This window comes from Pyxicephalus adspersus, chromosome 1 (assembly GCF_032062135.1).
Source record: "Pyxicephalus adspersus chromosome 1, UCB_Pads_2.0, whole genome shotgun sequence".
Lineage (NCBI taxonomy): Eukaryota > Metazoa > Chordata > Amphibia > Anura > Pyxicephalidae > Pyxicephalus > Pyxicephalus adspersus.
The window spans coordinates 117070383-117096097 of NC_092858.1; the positions used below are offsets into that span (position 1 = coordinate 117070383).

General features: G+C 36.1%; 2 long non-coding RNA genes across 2 annotated transcripts in view; both read left to right on the forward strand.

The window, feature by feature from the left end:
- LOC140340103 (uncharacterized) overlaps window positions 1-14462 on the forward strand; it is a 25160-nt gene extending 10698 nt beyond the window's left edge. Inside the window, exons 2-3 of the long non-coding RNA XR_011922589.1 lie at window positions 11356-11481; window positions 11629-14462. This is a non-coding gene — a long non-coding RNA (uncharacterized lncRNA). The remainder of the gene's footprint in view (window positions 1-11355; window positions 11482-11628) is intronic.
- A 320-nt stretch (window positions 14463-14782) lies between these two features.
- The window catches only part of LOC140340110 (uncharacterized), a 28167-nt gene continuing 17234 nt past the window's right edge, over window positions 14783-25715 (forward strand). Inside the window, exons 1-2 of the long non-coding RNA XR_011922590.1 lie at window positions 14783-15676; window positions 20028-20212. This is a non-coding gene — a long non-coding RNA (uncharacterized lncRNA). The remainder of the gene's footprint in view (window positions 15677-20027; window positions 20213-25715) is intronic.

Below are 25715 nucleotides of genomic sequence, written 5' to 3' on the forward strand. Positions count from 1 at the left end.
AAACAATATGGTGTTTGCATCCTTGCATCTGTCTGCTGTTTACTCTCTGACACTTTTGGCATGCTCCTACAATAAAAGTTCACCAATTTTTTGAGTCTAACTTGTACCAGCAGTCCCTAGTGACGTGAAAAAATTACCTGACAATTCTCTGTAGTTAAAATGTATTGTAATTATGTTTGAGTGCCACTGGAGGGCAGATGCTCTCTTTGGAACTTATGGTATAGTGTATATTTTATCTTAACTTTTTTAAATTTATACTATAGAAACTCAAATTTATATTCTAAGGGTTGTACTGTTTAAAGCCTGTTCCTTTGGATTTTCTAGTATTGAAGTGATAAGTAAAGTGAAGTCATAATTCTCAGTAGTGAATTGGTAAGGTAATTAACCTATAGTGCCACTACTTGGTACACCCTCTCTTAACAATTTCAAACTTTATTTCTGTGTTCTGTAGAGCAGTTTTCCCCAAACCTGTCCTTAGTTCCCACATGTACAATACACATTTCAACAAGCGTTACATAAACATGGCATATTGTGGTCACCAACAGAAAACATGCCCTGAGAAATGCAACTCATTTTTAAATGCATGCATGCATGTAGATGGTGAGTGGTTGAGTAAAGTCTGTATTGGACTAGCACTTAAAGGACCTAAGTATTTATTTTTCAGTGATCATTTTTATTATAATTACAACCTACACAACATGTGCAGCAAAGTTTTTGGCTTTGGAACAAAATGTAAGCATCCAAAGAACAATTGCAGATCTTACTAGTCGCAAAAAATAAACAAATGCAAGACAAATTCCTGTTAATGAAAGAAATTTAGAAAAAAAGTAATAAAAAATAAACATGAAGAGGTCTGTTGTATGGGTATAAAGGATTCAATATCTGAAGAAAACATCACAAATAATTAGATCTAAAGAGAGAGGAAAGGGACATCTTCCAGCCAGACATTCTATACCTTTTCCAATTTACCTACCTGGAAACTGGGTGCCCATGCATTTGGAATGGAATTATGGAAAAACAAAATGTTGCTAATCTCTGTGGAGGAAACTTTAGGAGAAGCAGTCATCATAGTAAGTAAGGAATTCCCCCTGCCACATCAGAAAGGAAAGTTGCACATTCAGTTTGGCCTTAGGAATAATCAGCCATTTATAAAGGAGCTTTATAAGTCCTTTACAATACCATTGCCCATGGAACAACAGGCTCAGCAAAGTGAGAAATAATGAATGGTGGCTGTCTAAAGAAGAGCACTCTGGGGCAAGCAAATGAGGAAGCAAATCTATTTTTAAGGAAATGGTATCACAGAAGAGGTTTTATTCTAATAGCAGTACCGAGGCATGGCATCCCCTTAAAGATTGAGGAGCCCAATGAAGAGGATAGATTAATCCAGAGTAACAAGGTATTCCATAAACCTCAATGGACCAACAGTTTGATAATAGAAGATTGCAGAAAGATTGAGTGATTAAACTAGCATATCCAGCTGGTAAAGAGAAGGTTGTGCATGTAGATCATAAATGGTTTCTAAATCCTAAAGATTATGCTTAACAGAGAAGCTGTAAATGTTAGTTCTCTACTTCAACGCATAAAATCAGAAAGAATCTGAAGGACATTTTTTTATTATATTGAATAAGCTCTTTTACCCTTGAAGCTCAGAGTATAGCATCTTGACCATGATGATTAAGAAAAACATTGCAGGCTTTAAAAAAATCAGTGAGCTATATTTGACATTTTACAGCGTAGAGTAGTAGTAAATCCACCTGCCGAATTTTCCAACAGTATTTTCATTGTTCCACATATATGAATGATATTATTTTATCCACTATTGTCAGAGCCTTCAAGGTCGAAAAGAGGATCAACCACAGCCTGGATGTTTACAGGTCTTGGCATTTTTTTTCATGAGGTCAAAGGACTTTGAAGAACCTGTTTGTTACCTTTTCAAGGCCTTACAAGCATGCATGTATTTTGTTGCCTAGGTAGATGAAACAAGCTAAACACAAGCTGTGAATCCCTGGATGTACCCCAAACGAACACTAGAGAAATTCAGTAAGGGCAATTTTGATTACTTTGGTTGATATAGATTTGGGGATCAGTCAACCAAATTTGCAGAAACTCTCTACTTTATAAGTAACAAACCCCAATATGTTAAGAAAAACACTTTAAAATAAAGGCCCTATCAACATTCAAAAAAAATTTACCCTGAAAATATTTTTAAAAATAAACTTCAAATACCCTTTGAAACGAAAAAATTGTGTTTGGCAAAGCATCACAATAAAATAAATTTTTCTTTAAATCAGCTTAATGACTGCTTTTCTCCGGTCAACTACCAGATAAAATTAAAAACAAATAGGCCCATATAATGAGAATAAAAAGTAGCAAATGGGTTAACTGTCCATTGATCTAGCAATCCGAAAGTACAGCTTCCCAAGTGACCCTTATCTCTGCAGTTTATCTCTGCTTGTCTATGCAGTTTGTCAGCTAACAATATTTTTTATCATACAGCACTTTCAATGCACTGTTACTGTTGTTGCCCTGTGCCCCCTTTTTATAGTGAGGGATAGCTGGCTTATCCAAAAGTGTCCTTGTCCTCCAGAACATGCTGGCCATGGTGTGTGAAAGCTGTGGTGTCTTCAAACATTGGGGTGTAGCTGAGGGGATAATATGTATTTTGCTTTATGTGAATCCAGAGATATTTGATCCCATTTAGCTACTAATGACATTTTAAAGGTCCCACAAGGGCTGAACAAGTTAGTGGATGTAAAAACAGTGAGATAAGCAAAAATGGCAATATTCCTGTAAGAACCATCTTGTCACCCTGGCATGGGGTATGCATCAAGTGTGTGCTTCCAGGTCTTCACCCTGGTGATTTCTGTCAAGGCAAATCAGCCTCCATGGTCTGTTGTTGCGCCACCATACTCTCCTGCAGCTGTATTGCAACCCTCCATTTTCATAGGTTTAACAAGAAGGACACTGTTCCTTTAAATGTCAAACTTTTTCCCACTACAATGCATCCTTCACCAGTTGTGAAGTCTGGTATCAGCTCATTCCAAGAGATGTAGTGCTTCAGAAAAGTCTGTTTAATTAGACTTGGACACAAATTAACCTTCCCAGCGGTAACCCTGAGTGTAACTCGGGGTAAAAAAAAAGAAGCTGAAAGCTTCTACCCTTCTACCCTGAGTGTGACCCCGAGTCACACTCAGGGTAGCTAAAACAATGAAAAACAATGATTAATAGAGCCTTACCTGGTCCACTGGCATCCTTCCTTGCAATCCCCGTCCTCTGGCATCCTCCCGCCAGCGTCCTCTGCATCTGATGAGTCACACAGGAGTTCCCGATGACGTCGGTGCGTGTGGCCCTTGCGTTGAGGGCGCAGCGTATATTACAAAATAACTGTACTGAATGCAATACAGTGGATTTATATGTCTAAAAGCAGTACATTGTCTTTAATGAAAATGTATTTTACAGTATAATATAATAGTATGAGTAAAATATATTTATATTTTTTTATTTTGACATGATTTTGTGTTTCAAACTTTATTATACTTATACTATTATATTATACTGTAAAATAAATTTTTATGTCCAGATTTAGACATCTAAATCTGGACAAAAATGAACCGCCTAGGAGGTTAAGTAGCTTCCATTCAACATAACAAAACACAAAATGGCTTAGTCCAGCAGAACAAAAATAGTTTGCTTCTGCACATAAGTCCCACAGATAAGATATCACAGTCCTGTGGCTACGCCAGACGGACGCCTGGTACTCACAACGTAATCTCAGTCAGACTGAGACACACCCACTGCCTGACAACCCACAGACATACCTGCCAGGACGTTATGAAAGTCTGGGCTGTACTGATGTTGAATAGGAAAGCCCACCCAGATCCTTCCCTGCTATGCCAGTTTCTTGGCCTTGTTATATTTTAACAACAATGGCCACTGCAGGTCATCTAACCAAACTCCTTAGCAGTATACAACCTCTTTTCAGAGGGACCATGACCTAAAGCAAGGAGAAATATATTTACCATCCAGGACCCACCCCTGGAGTCCTGTATACTATATATTTTCAATGTACTTTGATATTTTAAGGAACGACATTAAATCAACAAAACATTTAACATTATACAAGTATGACAAAATAGTACCGTAGTTGAGCTGTATAACTAATAGAGATTTTCACACCATAAAGAAAAAAATATAAGAGCAGGATGATGAGACTTGCAATCATTGGTATAGTGTAAAGGTGGTTAAAGAGCTTTACAGGAATTTTTTATTTTTGTCTTTAATTGATCCTTGTGGACCTGTTTATTTTTTCAACCCTATTATGAAACACTAATACCAATAATACCAGTAATACTAATAACTATAATTTCCAAATTATCTGACGAGAGCAACTGGAAAAGCTATGCTGGGAGCAAACATTAAAAAAGGAACAGGAGGAGCCTTGTTGTGTGGGGATAATGGCTAATAATAGATATGAGTTTAAAAAAAAAAATGGGAATACAGACTTTGGATGCCATTAAAAAGTGGCCTACACAACCATAATTCGCAAGAGTCCATTTTAGGTATTTTAAATCTACTTTCTTAAAGGTCTTTCCAGCACCAAATGACGGATGTACTGTAGGCAAGTCAAAAATGTGTATGGTTTAGTAGCATACTTATAATATTGCCTATAGGCTGGTATCTAAGAAAAATGTGTTAACCTAGGTATTATTGTATGAAGGTGATATAATAAAATCATAAAAAAATTTTTTTTAAAAAGTGCTAATTAAGATAAATGGTCTGTAGTTGGTAGAGTGGGCAGCATCTGTTAGGTTTAGCTATTATCACTATCATGGCTTAAAGCATATCTAGAAAGTATTCTGAATAACTCCTAAAAATTTAACCCAAGAGGCAAGTTAGGTTAGGGAAGATGAGGAAGGAAAGTTTATTGTTATGAAGGTTTGCAATCCATATGTCCAAATAAGTCTGGGGAATTGATTTAGTGCTTGACCATGTAATGTTGTTGCCCTGAGAAACTAATCTATTGAGTGCATACATTTTAAGATCAAGGGGGGTTTGATAAGCATTTATTTAGCAAGCATTGTCAGTTTTACTGTCACGTGAATTCAATAAAGCAGTTGTGACAAATTTATCAAGATGGTAATGAGAAAAATCATTAATCAGTCCAGCATATTCTACTCTTAAAAAAAGGATAAAAAATGTGCTGTAGACAGAGGTGATATATGTAGTGGTTGTTTGTGAATGCATGGTGTGCTTTTCTGAAACAGCTTTAATCCAATTTCCTGGCTTGTTGAAAAATTAAACCCAAACCTTTCCTCTCAGACTGCTATTTACCTACTTTACCATTCTATCATATAATGTTGCTCTTTCTAGTTTGAATTTAGAATTTGTGACTAAAAAAGTGACATACTCAACTGAGATCAGACTGGCCTGGTAGCTGACAGGTGGTTTGCATGATATTTGGCGGCATGATGTAACTAACTGGGCTTTCTTTCCCTGATGTGTACAATAGTGTAACATCATATGGCTATTACTAGAGTCCTTATAGTTCTATCCCGGTTCAATGATGATCAGTTCTAATAGAGCTAAAACTGTAACAAAAAAAAAAAAAGAAATGGAAAAAAAAAAATTAATCATGTACCATGCCTAGAAAACTGCACACTGCATTGTTGATAGTTTGAGTTGTTTTGCCTCTTGGATAGATGTAACCTTTTTTGGGTTTTGGGAGATTCACTCCTTTGGGGGAAAAACCCCAAAAAACTTGAGCTGAGTTCCCTAAATTTAGTGTTTTATACTTTTTTCACTAAGTCTATGAAATATTGTAGCCTGTTTTTGTAATATTTTGTCTTGGTTGCATCAAAAAATCATGTTTGCCGCACACATACAAACATAGATGTTATCTAGGTCTTTGAGTTCCGATGACTAAGGATGCCCAAAGAGTAGGCCCTGTAATGCATACACTTTTGTTATATGCTTCAAGTTGCATTCAAAACTTGAGGAAGTTTAAAAATTCATCAGGGAGTGATATTAGTTTTCTCACATGCAAATGTTTTCCCTTTTACTGGAAATAACTCTTTGTGTAGGTATGATCCTATATAATTTCTCAAAATATTTAGATTTTTTTTAACATGAAAACCATGTTTTAGTTCTGGCTTCTTCAGTGTTACACACTACTAACTTTCCTGTACCATGGCACTTCCCATTTTAGCAGCTTGGCTGACAGAAGTTTCTGGAGCCCTTCTATAATTGTCTTAATGTATGTTTTCTGAAGTACAGTCTTGTATTATTTGTTCTTGGAACTCTTTAGGTATTCTCCTGAGAATTTACTTTTTTTTGCCAGCATTTGTAGACTGGTGTGTATCAGGCATGTATCTAAATTTTGGTTTGGAAATAGCCTAGTTTGTGTGCATATGTACATTTTATATTGCAAGGTACTTTGAGTTGAAATACCCAGTAAGTTTATCTTTTATATTCGTTTATGTGTAAGTGGTTGTTGCTGGAGAATCATGGATATCAAACAAACGTTTTAGCAACAGACCATTTATCTGTACGAATTCTTGATTTCCAATGAAACAACATAGTTTTCAAATAGCTGTAACCATTTTACTTCTCAGAAGCTGGTAAAGGTGTTTATAGTAAAGTAAGTGTAAGAAAATCTAAAGTTACAGATTTTTAAGCCAAGTAAGGTGCTGGGTTTTCTCCCCATCACCTCTAGTGACGTCTGCACAACTTACAGTATTGTGAGGTTCATCAACAGTATTGTGAGGTCCGAAAAATCTCTAGATTTATAAAGCAATCTAGATTTGTGCTTTAAAAATATCCCTGCATTTTTCAAGCCTTGGGACATGCTGTGTGTAGAACCCAGTCATTTGACCTCCCCATTCAACAGAAAGAGCTCAATGGAGCTTTACTATACACACACCACAGCCCATCACTTTTTGAAAAGTGATGAACTAGTGTGCCTAGAAAACTGTATTATGATGCCTTTTTTAATGTAAAGCATGAGTAATATGTTGGCAAATAAAATGTAATAATATTATTATTAAAATGTAATAATAATAAATGTAGTGTAAATATCAGTATCCACTCAGCTTTTGTAGCCTGTCCTAATATATTGATAGCAGAATCAAATACATATTTTTTTCCAAGTGTAATTTGAAAAAAGTAGTAAAATAAATAGTTAATGGTTCATTCTTTGTAATTTTTCCCAAATCACTAATTCTGTGCATTCCCAGATATTTACCCCAAAATATTAGAAGTAAAGTATATGGCCTATCCAAAATTTGTTAAACTATTCTTAAAAAAGCTAGGATTCTCTCTAGAGGCATTTTTACTGTCTGATGACATTTTACACTGTAGTCAAAAGGAAATTTGGAATTTTTGTAGTTTAGAGGGTTAAACTGTTACCAAATTTGTTGGGTATGTCTGTGGGAATATGCCTCAAAACAAACAAAAAAATTAAAAAGCAGTTGATATTGTCCAAATTTAACATTACCAATTTTTAAATGTAGGTTATTGCCAGCCACCCACTGTTTTTGTTCATTGTAAAGCCCCTGAACATGGTATTGTATAAACAAAAATGTTTATATGACTATTAATGGGCTAATTAGCATCTGAAGGTCCTTCATTAGTATCACAATAGGTTTTTGTCTTATGTGAAACTTTCACACATTCAAACATACTACTGATTGGAAACCTACCGGTATTGTATTTTAATAGGCTGGGTGACAGCTGTAGTAAGTAGGAAATAATACAATGCTTTACACACCCTACAACCATGGTATAAAGTCATCATGGTTCTAAGTCACTCAACCCACCCATACATAAATAAATGTGTATATATATATATATATATATATATTTATTTAGACAAAGTTTCAGATTGTTAGCAAGAACTGCAGATATAGGTGCAGGGAAGGCTAAGGGCAGGTTTGTGGGGGAGTTGCCCTTAGCCTTGGAATGTGAGTCCCTGAGTATTTGCTTAGTTTGCCCACCATGCATGCTGCCCCTGGACATATTTAAACATATCAAAGGACAATTTGAATATTTAGCCCATGATATTTTTGTTCCATAGAAGTCTGAAAATGTTTAGGGTTCTTTACAGTAACATTGGTTTTGTTGTGAAATGGTTTAATGCTTGAGGTATTGATATTGAAAACAAAAGTGGAATAAAAAAAGGTCTTTCTTTAGAAGGAGCGCCATGAATAAATACATGGAGAAAGCTCAATATACAGAACCCTAAATGAACAGTTGATCCATACATTCAATGTTTTTCAGCTGGCTAGAACTAGCTCTGTTACATTCTGACAGTCTGACCTCTTTTCCTCCAGATTCAAATAATTCCCCCTTCTCCATTGCAATGATTATAAAGTAAATGACTTTTCATTCAGATCCCTATATGGACTATTAATGTATTATTACAAGATAACATTAACCTCACCTACATTTTTTTTCTCAGTGGAGAATAAATTTAGTTACCTTCCCATATTTAATGTAGTGCCAGTGTTTTATAAGTTTAGTTGCAGCTTACATACTCCTAATACCTCTGATCGAACAGGACACCTGATGCTTCTAGACCGTTAATTTCAAGAGTTTTACTTGGCCTAAAATATATATAAATATGTATGTGTTCAGCACCAATACATAAGTTTACATTTACTCAATATTAAACCTCATCTGCCACATAGTTATATAATTAAACAATGCATTGAGGTCTGCTTGTACAATGTAGGGACTTTATTCCATTCCAAAGTCAAAATATGTAACATCAACCTACTCTAGTGTTAAAGTTTTTGCTAACATTTTCATAAATTTTTTTTTCAAAAAGGTAGATTTTGTAGAACTTTGATCTTTAAAAAAAATGATTGAGTATATTTTTGTTTTTAGCAAAAGTTTATGCAAAGTTATTTGGCTTTATTAATAAAAGCAAACCCAGGGACTGGACCATGTCAAGGGGGCCTAGCTAAAACCTTCATACTCCTATGGTAAAATGGGGAATAGTAGCATTGATTAGATATGTTCACCTGTCTGTCATTTCACAAAAAAGAATGTAACTGTAGGCATTCGGAATCAGATAGACAGAATCAATGCCAATACATATAGAGAAGCGTCCATTTATAAGACAAAATATTAAGAAGGGAAACTATTTATTTGAGGTGATTCTGCTGACAAATTGTTTTATATTCTATTCTATTACCCTATCTAACAGTACAGCGCTGCATAATGTTGGCACTATATATATATAAAAATCTGGTTTTGACATTCTTACATTCTGCCACACTAACAACTGCAAAACGAAGCAATGATTGTTAGACAATCTAACACTATCACATTTTCAAAACCACGCTAAAGCCTGGGGGTAATAAATTTAGGCTTGGTACACACGTGCAATAATTTGCGTTGTAAAGGATCTTTTGCAATCCTGCGCAATGCATAAATTAGTTCTGTGCATGCAGGGCCATTCTGCTCTATGGAGAAGGGAGGGGGGAGAACAATGGAGCTGTACCCCGCTGCTCTCTCTCCCCTCACCTTCACTTTCATTATGATTGTTTGTCACCCGGGGATCCACCAGGACGGTTGTCAGACTGACGGACAATGAGCGCTGTACACATGCCAGATTCTCGTCCGATAATAACCTCAGGGCTGATATCGGACGAGAATCTGGCATGTGTACAACGCTCGTTGTCATCGAATCATCTGACGTGTGTTCATAGCCTTAGGTCACTGGGTAATTTCAGGAAATATTTCAAGAAACCCAACCAGCCTGTAACTCAAACCTGTAACATACAATATTAAAATATTTTTATAATGTGTGTATGGTAATATAAGTAAAACATATTTCATGTAAACATTTTCAAACACAGATTTTAGAGGAACTGTTTTTTTCTTTGCTTTAAACACAAACTCTATGGTGTACCTCCGATTCCTGAGCCTTACAGCAAATAGAGGGTTGTTCAAGTTTGAATTCTAAGCTCCCTTAAAATTGAAAGTAAATGTCTGCCATTATGATTTATTGTTTAAGAATTAATATAAATTCATGTTTATAGAAAATTGCTTCTTGAAATAGGGTTTTTTGGGGTTATTAATTTCATAAAAGAAGAAATTGCTGAGCAAATTATGTCTCAAATAAACGTCATAGCATTACCTGGTAATTCCATTCCATTTTCCTTTTCACAAAATAGCCTATCCCAGGGGTCTGCAACCTGCGGCTCTGGAACCGCATGCGGCTCTTCAGCCTCCTTGTTGTGGCTCCCTTCGGCTGCTGCGGGGAGATCTCTGATGGGGGATCCCCTTCCTCCCAAGACACTGCGGAGGAGGGGGATTCCCTATCCGGTGTTCTAATGAAAAAAATCTACCAGTGTGTTATGTTTTGCGGCTCCAGACTATTTTTCTTTAGTGGAAGAGGAGGCAAAATGGCTCTTTTGATAGTAAAGGTTGCTGACCCCTGGCCTATCCCATTAGCAGTCAGATGGTAAATAGTATCATGAGGTGGATCTTTTGCATATGTATGAATGGGAAGTGCCATGGTACAGGAAAGTTAGTAGTGTGTAACACTGAGGAAGCCAGGACTAAAACATGGTTTGCATGTAAAAAAAAAACTAAATATTTTGTGCAGACTTTTTCCCAATAATTCTGACAGTTAAAGAGGCCATTGTAGTAGAGGAAATAGCAGATTTGCATTTTGCAGTAAAAAAAGCATACCTGCCAGTGCAATTTTAAAATGTGGAAGTTTAGTTCTGCCTACTGCCTTTATTTGAAAAATTAACCTTCCACCTTTTTTTTTACTGATGATAGAAATGTAAAAGATATCAGAGGAAGAGTGGGCTAAAGTCTTTTCATAAATCTTTTAAAGCTGACTGATGGAGAACTTGTGGACTGTGTGCCCAAGGTAGAAGGAAAAAAGAAAATTACAATGCAGTACAAGCAGAGTGACTGTATCCTACATTGGCAAACATCACAGCAAAACCAAAGCGGGTTAAATGGAGCAACATAGAAATCTGCTAAAAAGTGCACTTACATGTGTGGTGTATATAATTGGCATCATTGTTTCACATTAGGATGCAATATTGTCCCAATATTGCTCTTGTCTTGCTTAAGGTGTATTTAGGTTGCGTTATCTGTAAGTTAGCCATGCAAACATAATAAACACATACACATGATGTACAAAAGAATATGCTTTTCTGTAAATGAGCAGTAAATTTAGACCAAGTGGGATTACCATATTGTGTTAATATGCATTTTTTACATTTCAAATACATTTTTTTAGTATTAGCATGATCAGAGGCAGAGTATTAAAAACAAACTGGTAAGATTTCATCTTCTAAATCAATGATCCTTATTTTCTTATGTTTTGAACAGAAAAATGAGGCCAGCCAATGAAATCACAGAGGTGTTCCTGTCTGAGCCAGTCTGAGAGTGAGAATCCTCTGCAGCATTTCCTTGTCATACACACAGAGGGGAGTGGTGGATACACTGTGAAAAGAGGTAGAGAGATTTTGCAGGTTTCAATCTTTAAATCTACTGCTTAAAGTGATGTTGAGGGAGCTTCTGTTCTAAAGCTCAGACAGCAGTCTTTATGTTTTGCACTTTTAGAAAAGGAAATCTAATAATTGATTATTTCTTTTATCGTAGAAGCTGATGGGAACTGAGCCTTCCATTAACCTACTGCCGCATTGAAGAGAGGAGAACAATCTCAGCAGCTTTTTACTGCAGGCAAGTAAACAGTAAAATGCTTTTTGTGTAAATGGCGCTGAATCACAACATCCAGGTTTTAAGATTTCAATGCTATAAATAAATTTTTCTTCTCCAGTACAGGCCTTTGAATTCAATAGAACCCCATAAAATACTATGTTTAATTTTAACAGTGTGTTAAACTATAAAAGGCGATCGGTGAATAAACTGCATTGGCAGTTTGTAACTTACAAGTTAGATAGCTAAACTGTACTTGTATTAAGACTATAGAGAATGGATGACTGAAAGACATGTTCCTGGAAAGCATGGGAGGCTACTCCCTAACCCTCTATTGTAGAGTCAGGTCACTGAATGTGAAGCATTGCTGTTTAAATGTTTTTTTTTAACCCATGTTTCTTCTTAATATATCTGGAAATGTATCATACATGAGACAAAATATTCATATCTAACATTAGATCCTCAATTAGTAGGATGAAGTTAAACACTTGGGGTGTGGGTAATATTCTAAAACAGCACTGCAATTTAAAATGTTACCCACAGCTTTATAGCAATTGTTAGCCCCACATTTTTGTTTTAGAAATATTAATGCAAACATTTCACTTTGGTCTCATTCATCAACTAAATTTTTGTAATAAAGCTAAGGACTAATACTCTATGCACTTTTAAACTTAAGCATTTTTGTGCATGTTTTTTTTTAAATAGAGAGTGCAGGGAAAGCAGGCCTCTTGATGACAACATCACCTGCAGGTGCCTAAATAATAATTGCATTATTACAGTTCAGGAATGCTCCTCGCTTCACCTTTGTCTGAAGGATAAATAGTAAATGGTTACAGAAAATGTGAATCAGGTATGGCCTATAAGACCCCAAAATCAGGATACCTTCATTATTTTTTAAGTTTTACCTATCATTGAAATAGAGCAAAAAAACAGACATTTCTATTAGATTTTGTCTCAATTTCCTGGCATTTCTTTTTGCAATTGCACAACATGGTAAAGTTATGAGAAAATGATTAGAATAGTCATTCATTTTTTGGTACTCCAATCTACTACTAATGGCTCTTGTTCTATACCTCGTCTACAGTAAATAAGTCTGCCAGTAATGTCTTGGACAGGCCAGTGGAAAAACTGCTCCACCTAGATTAGAAGTAATAAAACTAGTATTTATAATAATTAGTATCTAGTTAAAGGCACAGTATGTTGTCTTAATGATAATTAACACATGCCTTCCAGGTTTTGGAGCTTGAGAAAGAGGGACATCTTGGTAGGGAGAGGAAATCATGAATACACCACTGTAAAATATGTCATAAATACTTTGATCTGCACAGTAAACTAGCTTTTCTATTCATCACTGTAGAATCTGTAGTCATGATTTCTACCAGCAGCACAGGTCAGGAACATTTTATGTACAACGTGTCATATACAGTGCAGTAGTCAGGACTGTTAAACAAGTAACATACCACATATAGTGCGTGTATCAGCTATCTGTACTGTGTGACATAGCATTTAGGGCCCAGTACTGCGTAGAGCACAGAAACCAGAGTTCAGTAGTTAGGAGTATGCAGTACACAATGTCCTTTACATTGCTGGTCAAAGGAGAGGGAAAAGTTATTAAATATTAGTACTTCAAGTCCTTGTGTTAGTGGTCTGGTAGTGCTGGTAGTGAGGAAAGAAAACAATGTTCTAGCCATGGTGATTAGTGGGACAAAATGTTTCAGTATTGTTCAGTATGTGGAAATAAAAGCTCAGGTTTTGTAAAGTTCAGAAAGGGAGAAAGTTCTCAGAGGGAGAAAACAATGCTTTTCAGTTAGAGGGTCAAAAGTAGTAAACGCTACTCCAATGGTAGTCATTGAAAGGAATTAAAAATGCTCTGTAGTTAGTCAAAGAAAGCCATGGTATCATTGTTGTCCATCCCTTATCCCCATGTATCAGTGATCATTGGGTCACATTATTCCTCACTGGCATTGGTTGTCAGTAGGCAAGGATTCCTCCACACCCCCGAGGGTTGGTGTTCAGTGAGGTGTACATTTCCCCAGCATTGGTAACAGTAGGGTACAACTTTTCTCAGCATCGGTGGACAGTGAGGGGTTCAATCCCCCACAGTATTTGGGGTCAGTCAAATTAAAAATTCTCTTTTGCATTGGTGGACATTTATCCCCCAGTATTGGTGGCTAGTGAGGTTGAAACCTGTCCTCCTCAAAATATGTGTTTATTATGGTTCACACTTCCTTCTTTTCCCAGCATTAGTGAGCTGTGGGATTGTAATTCCCCTCCTACCATCACTGGTAGTCATTGGGGATGAAATCCTGACCTTTCAACAACACTGTCATTCAGCAAAGTTCAGATTCACCCCCTTTCCCAATCATTGAATGGTCTTGTGAAACCATTGGTTTTGCAGGTACCATTTTATATATTCTTCTACACTTCCATGTATTTCCCAGTTATCAATATCATTCTGTGAGAAAAAGTTGGACAGCATAGTAAAAAATAATTACACTGTTTATTAGAACAAATCACAGATAAAATTCACATCCCTCTGTACTATATAGTGTTGTGTGGGCTATAGGTTATTTCTGGTGGTGCGATGATGTCACAAACTACACCACATTTTTCAAACTTCCAGATTTTCTCAGGGGCCCTGTCTGCATTCCTCCTTATATACTTGAATCTCCTTCCTGTTCCTGTTTGTAATCTGTTTCCTATTCCTGTTTGGTGTTTCCCTTTTAGTCTCATATTTACTCCCTGCTGACATCTTGTGTTCATTAAACATATGGCATTCCTCCATTCCTAAACATATGGCATCTTTAGAATGGAACACTAATTCTAAGTGAAACAGTATCAATCCTTTTAACACAGTTTTTATTATGAAATTATGGCCATTTTCATCTCCAAAATATTAAACTTTATTGTACGCTCATGCAATAAAGCATGTAACATTTTCATACCTAAAATAATGAATCATCCATAGTTATTTAAAAAACAATTAACATCCAGCCACACATTTATGCAATGTGGCAAAGTCTCGCTTTTAGAGGATTTCTCTCCTCTTAGAAAAATTTTTAGAAAAAACTTATTAAAAAACTTAGAAAAAACTAATTTTAGGACCTATTTGTCTTTTTCACCATAATTTTTGGAAATTTTTCAAAATTTTGTTTTGTTTGTCAAATTTTGGGCGACCAGTGTCTTATCAATTTAATTTACCACAGGTAGACTCCAATCAAGGCACAGGAAAATCTCAGCAGTGAGAACGAGGAGGCATCTGAGTTAAATTTCAAGTGTTGTTGCAAAAGGTTTGAATACTTTTTGTAAATGTGATATTTTCATTTTTTTTTTTAGGACATTTACAAAATTGTTCAAAATTTTGTTTTCTGTTGGGGTATGGAGTGTTGATTATTACTGGGAACAAAAATTATTTAAATGATTGTAGCATCAAGCTGCAATATAACAAAGTTTAAAGATTGAAGGGGGTCTGAATAGTTTTTGATGCCACTGTACATTTTAAAATGCCAATTCAATATTTCAGTTATTTAGATTTGTTTAGTTAGTAAAGTTCAGGCAAATTACTGTTTTTCCTACAGAATAAAGTAAAGCAAGGATAAAGATACATGTTTATTTAGTTTTTAGTAAAGAAGTGTATATAAGCAAAGTTCAATTAGCAATATAATTTCAGTGTGTAGTCTTTTCTTTTCCACAAATTTGACTTTCATTGCACTGGAGACACTTGCAGTATCTAGTAAACAAATCATTTAAATAATACGCTGTAAGGCCCTGATCCAGCACCAGTGCTCGCCAGATGCCAGTCCCCCAATCTAATGCTGCACTTTTCACCCATAGCAAGCCCCACTCGGAAGGCTAGATGTGCTGTCCTAGCACAGGGTTGCCCTCAGGCACGGGGTTGCCCTTCTTATGTGTGCAAGGGATGAGGTCTGGAGAAGGACTGACAGAGAACCAGGAGCACACAGAAAAAGCAGTACAAAGGATTCCAGTAGAGGTAAGTCCAGAATACAGTGCCAGAGGTCATACACAGGTAATCAGTCCACTAGACATGGTATCCAAGGGTAAAGTCAAAGCAGAGTTGAGGACACAGGCACAAGGTTGGTCCAGGCAGCATACAATCACAGGGTCATCAATTCTAAAGCTAAAGAAATAACACACGGTTAGCAATTCAGCCCAGTTTACCAGTACAGTAGGTAACTGTGGACTATGAGCAGAAAGGCTATAAAATCCTATTAGCCAATGACAGGGCAGAATGAAGCCAGGAACTAATCTGCCCCTAAAATCCCCTTTAGCTGTGCACAGCCACAGAGTGTGTGCTAGGGAGGCCGAGAAGGTACATCTCAGGCTGCATGGCTAAAGGGAAAGCAGGGGATGCTTCTGCTCCCTTGGTCTCCTTGCTGCTGCAAGTGATATCACTGGACAGAATAAGCAGGGTGTAATACTGTGGTAGTGCACAGCACGGAATCGCCTGCAAGATAAGCATCTCCTAACACATGCTTGTCCTAAAGTTGTACTAATTTTTGTCATAATTTGTCTTAACTGTGTATAAAAGTGTATATGCCCATATTTTAGCCAGACCTTTCTTTTTGTAAAAGACATGAGTGACAATGAGAGTTCATTGTCTTGAACAGTGTGATCATGTGGTTTGTATCAGGATAGAGATGTGTAATGTCAAAAGTTATATCAAAGGTGAACAATATGGAGAGCATTTGAACTAGCTTTAACACCTAGTTATTAACACTAAATGAGATCTACTTCATCGTGGCCATACCCTCTGAAGTCATTAGCTTGACTGATGAAACTAGTTGGGTTTGTTTTACACCCCTTTACTATGCATTAATGGAATAAATAAAATAATGAATAGCCGTGATCTTTGAGTTCCTTTATTCTCTGGTTGGCAGGTAGTAGTGTAATGTTAGAATGATGGCTCATTAGCCACATTATTGGATACCTTATTGCTATTTTAGGATATTTATTGAGCACGACTTAAGTGGCTACACCTGGGGGGTTATTTAGCACTTCGGCCATTGCTACTTGTTACAATAGGATATTCCCATACTTTCCATATATGTAAGCCCTATAAGTTTGTCAGATTACGGTAGCTGGATTGCTGTGATTCAGCAAATAAAGATATTTGATATTTATTGTAAAGCGCCACTTACATGTTATGGCTGCTGCACTTATCTAAATAAACAACGTTATTAGTACTGAAGCAGGACATATTTGTCAGTGACATGACCGTTTTAGGATGCTCTTTGGGGACTCCAACACACAGGACCTTAGGAGTAATGTTTTATGGATGAGATTCAAATATACAGTGATTATGAGGATTTAATGTTTGTACACTTAGAATAAAATAAAGGTGCTTGATCCTGACCTAAAAAGAATTTCTAAACTGGTTGGTGTAACAGGAGATTTGTTTGACATCTTACTTATCGGTAAGACTGCATATTGAAAGTAGTGATCCACTTGTATGCGTCGTACTAGGTAATGAACGGGTCTCTGTCGATATGAACTTGTATTAGGGAATCAACAGCAAGCAGAAAGGTATAGTAGCCCAGTGGATAGTCCCTCAATCTATAGATTGATACCTTGTCCCTGTCAATGCTTTTAGGCTCAGTCAAACTGTATGCAGTGAGTGTGATGGGAAGGTACACTTCTCAGATTTTTATGTATCAATTTGTGTTTATTGAGTAGACGAAAATGATAAATGACAACACAGATAATACAAGTATGGTACAGAAGCATATTAATTCCACAGGATTTAACAGTTACATATTGCTTATGAAATAACAGACAGTAACAAAACATCCAGGCTGTGGCAATAAAAATGTCTTCTTGTGATTGAGAGGGTGAGTACAGCAACCATGCATGGTTCATTAGGTATTTAGAACATGAACTTAGTTAGAGAAGCTCCAAGAAGGTGAGATACTGAAATGCAACCAGCATGTCCTGTGGGCTGTAAATTTTTCCAAAAAGCAGTCTAAAGCTAAGTACAGACATCAGATAATTGATGAACGATGTGTATGGGGATGGGCACTAACTTCAGACTATGTGTAAGACCTACCTAATTTTGTCACTGGCTTGTTGGTTGTTTGATCCTTGTGTATTAAAGTTTGATATTTTTTAGTCCAGTTCTTCCCCTGTAACTTTACATCATTTAGCAGGAGGACTAGATAATAGTTTAGGAAGGCCTATAGAAAATAGAAGTGTCTATTTTTTTAATCACACAATTATATGAAGGGAGGGTTGGATTTAGACAGTCACTTGTCTACAGGGTATTAGCAAAGGTTCTAGAACGTACATACATTTCATTTTAGCACTGTATATTATGTTATAGCTGTACAAGCTTTTGAATGATTTAAAAGTGCAACTAAACTGTCAGAAGTTGCTGGTCAGTTTTGTGCCCCCAGGTTTTTTTGTCATAATGTGCAAAAATGCACAATATATTTGCACATTATGGAAGACATGTCAAAAGGAACTCATCCAGCGCTCCAGTGTCTGCTCTCCCCTTTATTACCAACTTTTAGCACGTTTAGCATTTGGCAATTCTAATTGAATGTCACAATGCATACATAATTGTGCCAAGACTGTACACTGAGGATAGGATATTTCCAGATTATCGCCTAGTGACCCATCAAAAAGAACCCATTCAGTGGTGCAATGTCTTCTCTCCCTTCTGTTGCCAGCACTTCCATCTTAGCTGCTCCTCTTCCAGGTGTTTGGCCATCTTTACCGGACATCATGATGCAACTCCATACATGTGACACTTAATATATTTAATGATTTGGTGTTGATACTACTTGTTATTACTTATTACTGTGTGGCTATAAATTACCTTAATTGGATGCAGATATTAGTGCTTCCTTTAGTTCTGAAAAATCATTCTAACATGTGAAAACATTGAGTTTTCTTTGCATCATCTTAATTTTTTTTATTTCATTTTTTTTTATAGTTACCAATACAAAATCACATACAATCATGTAATACAACAATAGTATAACTCGTTTAACAAATCATATACATAACAAAGCATTCAAATGTTTGTTATGTGACACCATATTCAGGGAATAAGGCAATGTCTGCTTTATTATGTAGGTTACAAAATTATGATCCATGTTCTCCTTAGTCTTAGTCTTTGATACTCAGTACACTGTGCTGTACATTACATACTCATACGTTTATTGTTTAATGTCTCAGTTGCTGGTTGCTAAACAAACTCCAGTTGATTACTTGAATATGTAGTTGCTGACTTACTTCTGAAAATTTTGGTTGATTGCACATTAGGAATGTCAGACTCAAGGCAAAATCCCTCAGGGGCATACACATTTAGTATAGGTTTGCATTTTAAATCTTGTCTGTGTCCTTGTCCTGTGTCCTAAGGAAAATGCACTGGCATGGGTTGAAAACCCATGACAATTTAAAAAGCCTTGACAATATGGGCAAGTGTAATTTTTGCTGCAACTTTTCTCTTTTTACCGTATCCACTGGTTTTGGTCCTTGCATGGCCTCTTATTCCAGTGCTATTTTGAAAGACTTAGCCACCTACCAAGTCAAGTAATATTTTATGCATCTAATGAGAGGGATATATGCTTTTGCTTGTTGAAGCCTACTTTTTAAAAAATCTTTCTCACTTTCCTTTTATGCTATAGATTTGGATTGGTTTATATATTTTTGTTATGATGCTGATTACGAGAGGTGTCAGATGCTTTCACAAGGCTGATGTGCTTCTGGAATATGCCATCAAATTTGCAGAAGAAGTGATATACAAAAATTAGGCCCTTAGATAGTTGTACTATTGATTGTGGTGCTTAGGAATGATCAAATTAATTACAAACAACAAAATTCAACTAGTGAGTCAAAGGTTGTTAAGTTTTTTCACTATTAGAGAAGGCTTGTATTTGTGAATCATTAGGCCTGATTTATTAAACTTACATATTTTACAATTTCATTAGTGAAGCAGGGCGATCCAGCAAATCTGGAATGGATCCGGTCCATCCTGCTATTTTTATTACTGCTGAATATACTGCTGAAAAACTCTCTGTAATATGGTGTTGTTTGTTTCCCTGTTACATGTGTCAAAAGGGTACTTTTGTAGTTTATGCAGACATGTTTTTCCTTGTGATTACATTTAGTTTGTTAACAATATTGTAAGTGTCAGATTACCATTGCTTGTAATCTGCTGATACATATATATGACTTTACCAGGGAAACAGAGCCCGAACCCAAAGGCAAGGTAGGGTCTTTTAGACAGGCAGCCTTCATGGTTTTATGGAATTATGATTTAAAATAACACTTTAGCTTGTGTATGTAATATTAAACTTTCCTTATATAAACAATTTTAGACAACAGATGAGGGAGTCATTAAAGTGCAACAAGATACCCTGCACATTTAGGCTTCCCTTGTGGTATACAGGACTGAATGATCTTGCAGAAGTGACATGGCCAATTAAGGAAGCCAATCAAGATGGCTGAAGACCCAACTCAAGGATAAAGATCAGGTGAAGATGTCGGTGCCAAGTTAGGACAGGTGAGAGCAATATAAAAAAATAGCAATCAGGTTGCAACTTTTAATTTTTTTTACATTTAATTTAACTCCTGCAGATATCCATTTATCACTTTCATGTTTATATCAGAATATGCAGGGTTCTCCCCAGGCCCTTTTAGCTGGCCGCACCACCCGGCACTTTTCAGCACCCATCCTGCTGTTTTTGGGTGGTTACCGAAGAGTTTGGTCACAATACAGGGGCTGCCACCCGCCTACAATTTCTTCCCACCCGGCTTAAAAAAATTTCTGGGTTGAGCACTGATATGCACCAAAAGAAGCATCAGAATATAAACCAAAACGTGTTTGTCCTAGGAACCCAGGTACAAGGTCAACATAGGTGATTCCTCTTGTGATTTTGTGATGTCCACAAATGATAGTAAAGACTTTAAATGTAATCTGGTAGGATTTTCTTGGTAGGATTGCTATACTTTTTTATGCTCCTTTCTTGAATGTAAAGAAAATCATAGCCTTTTGGTAATGGAGGTATTGTATTACCAAATTTACAGATGTCTTCTAATTTATATACCTGTTTGTTGGCAAAGCTAATGTGTACTGTATTTTATGCTTCCTTTGAAAATAAATTTGGAAAGAACTGCCAGAATTATAATTGACATCTCAATTATGAGTGTTATCATTATTGGTGTCCTTTAGCTATCTGTCGGTGTGACTTTATTGCCCCCTGAGAAATTAAAACTGTAGGTAAACTGCATGGAATCCTTTTTTTCCCACAGTCTCAAAAGTATAAAAAAATACAAAATTGATATCTTTGTTCCAAACTATCAATATTATTTTTTGTATTACAGGGAGGGGAAATTACTGGAAGAGATCAATCCTAAGATCCTCACCCTTAAATCACACACACAACATTGATTATTTTGTTTGGGCCTATTTAGATGTGGGGCTATTGTATTTCCCTCACAATCAAAGTATACCAAAAAACAGTAGTAAATATAATTCTCTTTATTTCAAAAGACTTAAAATTCATTAAAAACATTAATTGTGTATGATATAAAATCTAAAAAATATCATATTGATAAAGACAAACTACTCTTTAGCTCAAATAAGATTTTTTTTGCAGTAGTTGCAATTATGTATAGTAGTATTTTTTTGTATTCTGTTTCAGGGATTAACATCTACTTAATGAAACTAATATAATGCATAGTCATTTTTTATGTAAATAGAAAAGAGGAAAAATTGTGTACTTTAATAAGGAAAGATCATCATAAAAAATAATTATATGGAGATATAACAGATATCCATATCTTATTTCACCTTGAATTATATTTTGTCCAAAAGCATAATCTTTTTGAGCATTAGTAAATAATGTGCATATAAATAACATAGTTTATGAGAGACTGCAAGGGGGAACTGCAGATAGATGAAGGTACTGTAAGGTAAGTCAAATGTTAAATTTGGTAAAAGTTAAATATTGAAAGATCATAAATAAATATAATCAATCTTAAACAATGAAGAGAATCTGCCAGAAAGTTATAGTTTGAAGCAAAAAGTGTTATTTGCAAAAGTTCACCACTAAGAAGCATACTACAGTACATTTTCTGGAGTCAGACCTAAAACAGCTGATGAGCTAGAAAGACTGCTGATAGGAATACCCATGTGTGATCGTCACTGAAAAAGACACCCTGTGCATATTTAAATTTTGAAACCTGATCATCATAGTAAATAATTGTAAATTTTAAGTTGCATTTGTTTTTGTTGAATACAACTTTTGCAATGTTTGCAAAGTTTGCAATGACTTTCCATGGCGGTCGATTTTTCTTTTTAGATACACTAATGTTTAAACTACATGACTACACTCATGGGCAAGCAACGTCAGGAAAAACAGTTTTATCTGTGAAAAGTCTATATCTAAAACATATAATCCACTGTAATTAAGGCTTAAAAAGAGTATGTTTTGCCTTTTAACATTTAAAACAAGATAGTCAAACAGAATAGGCTTAAAAAACAACTTTAAATCTGAGCTATTATATTCCAATAAGGTCCCCTACATCTAAACTTGAAAAAGTTCATATTACTATACAGTTTACTAGACAATTTAAAAGACTAGAAAATTTATTTCAGGAACTTTGACAAGCCTTACCATGGGATAAAATATATGGATAAAACCCCCAAAGGTGACTTGGAACAAAGCAACATCATTGTGAAGTACTCCAGTCCTTAGCTATTATTCTAGTCCAAAACAGTCTGATTTCTGTTGGAGAAAACCACAAGGTACTTTTAGATGTGGCAACTGTAAGCAATGCCAATTCATACCTATGGATGCCTATTCTCCTAAATAGTTTTAAATATGAACCCCAGCAGTCTGTACATTGCATTTCCTCTGTGTTAGTTTTTTATATTGTAGTTGTACATTATTCTATGTATGGAAACCCATCTCTTCATTGAAAAAATGATTTATGAACGTATTCATAATTTTTAACAGTCATCTATTAACACAGTGGGCAGATACTTTGCAAACTTCTGTAAATCAAAAAATAAGGGTGACTTTTTTTTATAGAACTGGACCAAATTTATCTTATTCCCAGAGGTGGTATTTAAGATCAATCCAAATTAAAAAGTGGATTTTCACCTAAAAGTTACCAGTTTTCCTTGTCTAAACAAACAAATTACTTTAAATATATTTTTGATGACCTAATACAATATATAATAATAAAAAAAAGACAATTTTTCTGAGAATCATTGAATCTTTTTCCACTTTACCTAAAATGGGATAGTATATTGTAATTCCTAAAATATAGGTAAAATGAGTTTGGATTTAGAATGTCTTTATTTTTTTAAAATACATTGTGCAAAACTTCAAAATGAAAGACAGATTGCAAAGGAAAGTAAGGCAAACCCCAAAATTGTTTAAAATATAATATTAGCAAAAAGATCAGATTTGAGCATGTAGGCCCCCTAACTTCCTGGGGGGTTCATTTCTGTCCGGATTTATATCTAAATCTTTATGTCTAAAAGCGGTACATTGTTTTTCATGAAAATTTATTTTACAGTATAATATAATATTATGGGTATAATAAAGTTTGAAACACAAAATCATGTCCAAATAATAAAATAATTAAAAAAATTATTTAATAAAAAATGTAATAATAAAAAACTTTGACGTGATTTTGTGTTTCAAACTTTATTATATTATTACTATTATATCATACTGTAAAAAAATATTCATGAAAGACAATGTACTGCTTTTAGACATAGAAATCCAGTGTATTGCATTCAATACAGTTATTATGTATTGAATAATAAAATATATATAAGAAGAAATTTCTCTATTTCCATAGAAGGCGTAATATCCTGTACCCCCCATCATGCTCCTGAGGCGAAACATCCAAATGTCTATGAATGCACTAAATGAGTCACTTATTCATAACAATGTGTCCAAAGCATTGGCTTGTGGTGTCATAGGGAACCTGTGGAGTGATCACCTAAATCTTGGACTGCAGGAAATTTAAAGAGGGGAGTGGCCAAAAATCATGAATTGAAGTCTGATATATGGTCTGGGGAAGTCCAATTGAATTGACCGCAAGAACTTGGAGCTTGCTAAAATCATAAACCTTGAGACCCTATGGCATAAAGTTTAAGTGGATAAGCAAGCTTCTCTCCTCCTGTGTCACTGTCTGTATTAGTCTGTCATTTGCAATCCTTATTTAATGTACAGCGCTGCGTAATATGTTGGCGCTATATAAATCCTGTTTAATAATAATAATAATAATAATAATAAGCAAGTGATTCTGCTGACTGTCAATATGCCAGTACGGGCAGCTGCACCAAAGCCAGTTTTCAAAATGGTTGTCCTTGGAGATAAAAATAAGAATCACCCTCAATGTTGTAAATACTGTCTTAAACTTGTATATATGGAATTGATTTTTTTGAATCCATACGTTCTTTTAAATGCCATGAGATAAAGAGTAACTAAACTTAGAAAGTGCCTAAAACAAAAAAAATATCCACTTACCTTCAATCCCGCAGCGCAGTTGCTCGGTCTGGAGGTCTTCCATCGGGTCCCGCTTCGTCCCAGCATCTGTCTCAGAGCCGGCGTGTCGGGTGGCCCCATCTGCCCCTCTTCTTCCTGGTTCTTCTTCCTATGATGACACCCAACCTAGGCGTGAGATCGGGTGACGTAGGTTGAAATGAAATGATGCTGGGCATGCGCAGAAGGAGCACCCAAGAGCCTCCCGGGTTGTGTGACGTAGGTATCCCGGGAGGCTTTGCTCTCCCATTCATTCTTGATTGCTTAGAGGGTGATGCTGCACCGAATTTTTACCTTTCATAAAAGGGTTGTCTACCCTTTTATGTAAAGTTAAATTTCTTAGGTTAGGTACACTTTAACCCCTCTAGCAGTATTCCCGAGTGTGACTCGCGGTGGGATTTACCTGCAGAAATCTGTATTCTGGAGTCACACTCGGGGTACCAGAAAATCGCCACTTAACTGGACCCCATGATCTATTGCTGGCCGGCTTCGGGTGATGTGGCCAGCGTCGGTACATTGGGGGCGTGGCCGGGTGGGAAATTTAAAAGCAGATTACAATGTACAATTTACAGTGAAATACAGCACATAATAAATAAAAAAATGTACAAGTACATCTAGTAATGTATAAATCATCATTGCCCAGTTCTCTGATTTTGGCCACTTTTAGCCCTGACCTTGATCTGACCCTTGTTGAACTCTTGGTGGCTTATTTCACTTTGTCTTTTACCTTGAACGTTCCTGACTGCTCACTGGAGACTTGACCACATGACATCCAAAAGGCATCTCGCCGGCGCAAGTGCTGTTATTGAAGAACATGAAAACAGGGACAGCAAGTTACTTTTGGAATTAAGCGATAGTGAATCAGCAGGACATTTGTCATCGGACTGCGATAGTGAATTGGTTGAGGAATCTGAAGGAGGTCAGTACTGTGCGCACTTGGTGCCCTTTTGACCTTGATGCGGACCAGACAGCGCCCCCAGGATTTCCATTTACCGGCGCACCTGGCATGAAAATTGAGGCTTAATGCGACGACCCCCTGGCATACCTGAAGTTGTTTTTGACCGATGAAGTTATCGAAAAAATAGTTGCGGAGACAAACAGGTAAGCTGCTCTGTGTTTGCTAACATATTACTTGCAACCTTCACCACACTATAAAAGAACATATATTTGCCCTGGGTTTGCTAACATATTACTTGTAACCTTCACCACACTTTAAAAGAACATATCCTAAAAGAGCTTTTTTTATTTTGTTTTATGCAGGTACACTGCACAACAACAAGGTGCTCCGCATCGGAGGTTTTCAAGAGGCAGAAAGTGGGAACCTGTGACCAAGGATGACATTTGGCTGTTTTTGGGCGTGGTGATACCTCAGGGAGTGGTGGGCAAACTCCTGCAAAAGTGGTACTGGTCCAACAACAAAATACTTGCCACTCTATTCTTTGCCACAGTCATGTCAGAATACCGATTTTCCCTCATGAAGTACCTACATTTCACAAACAA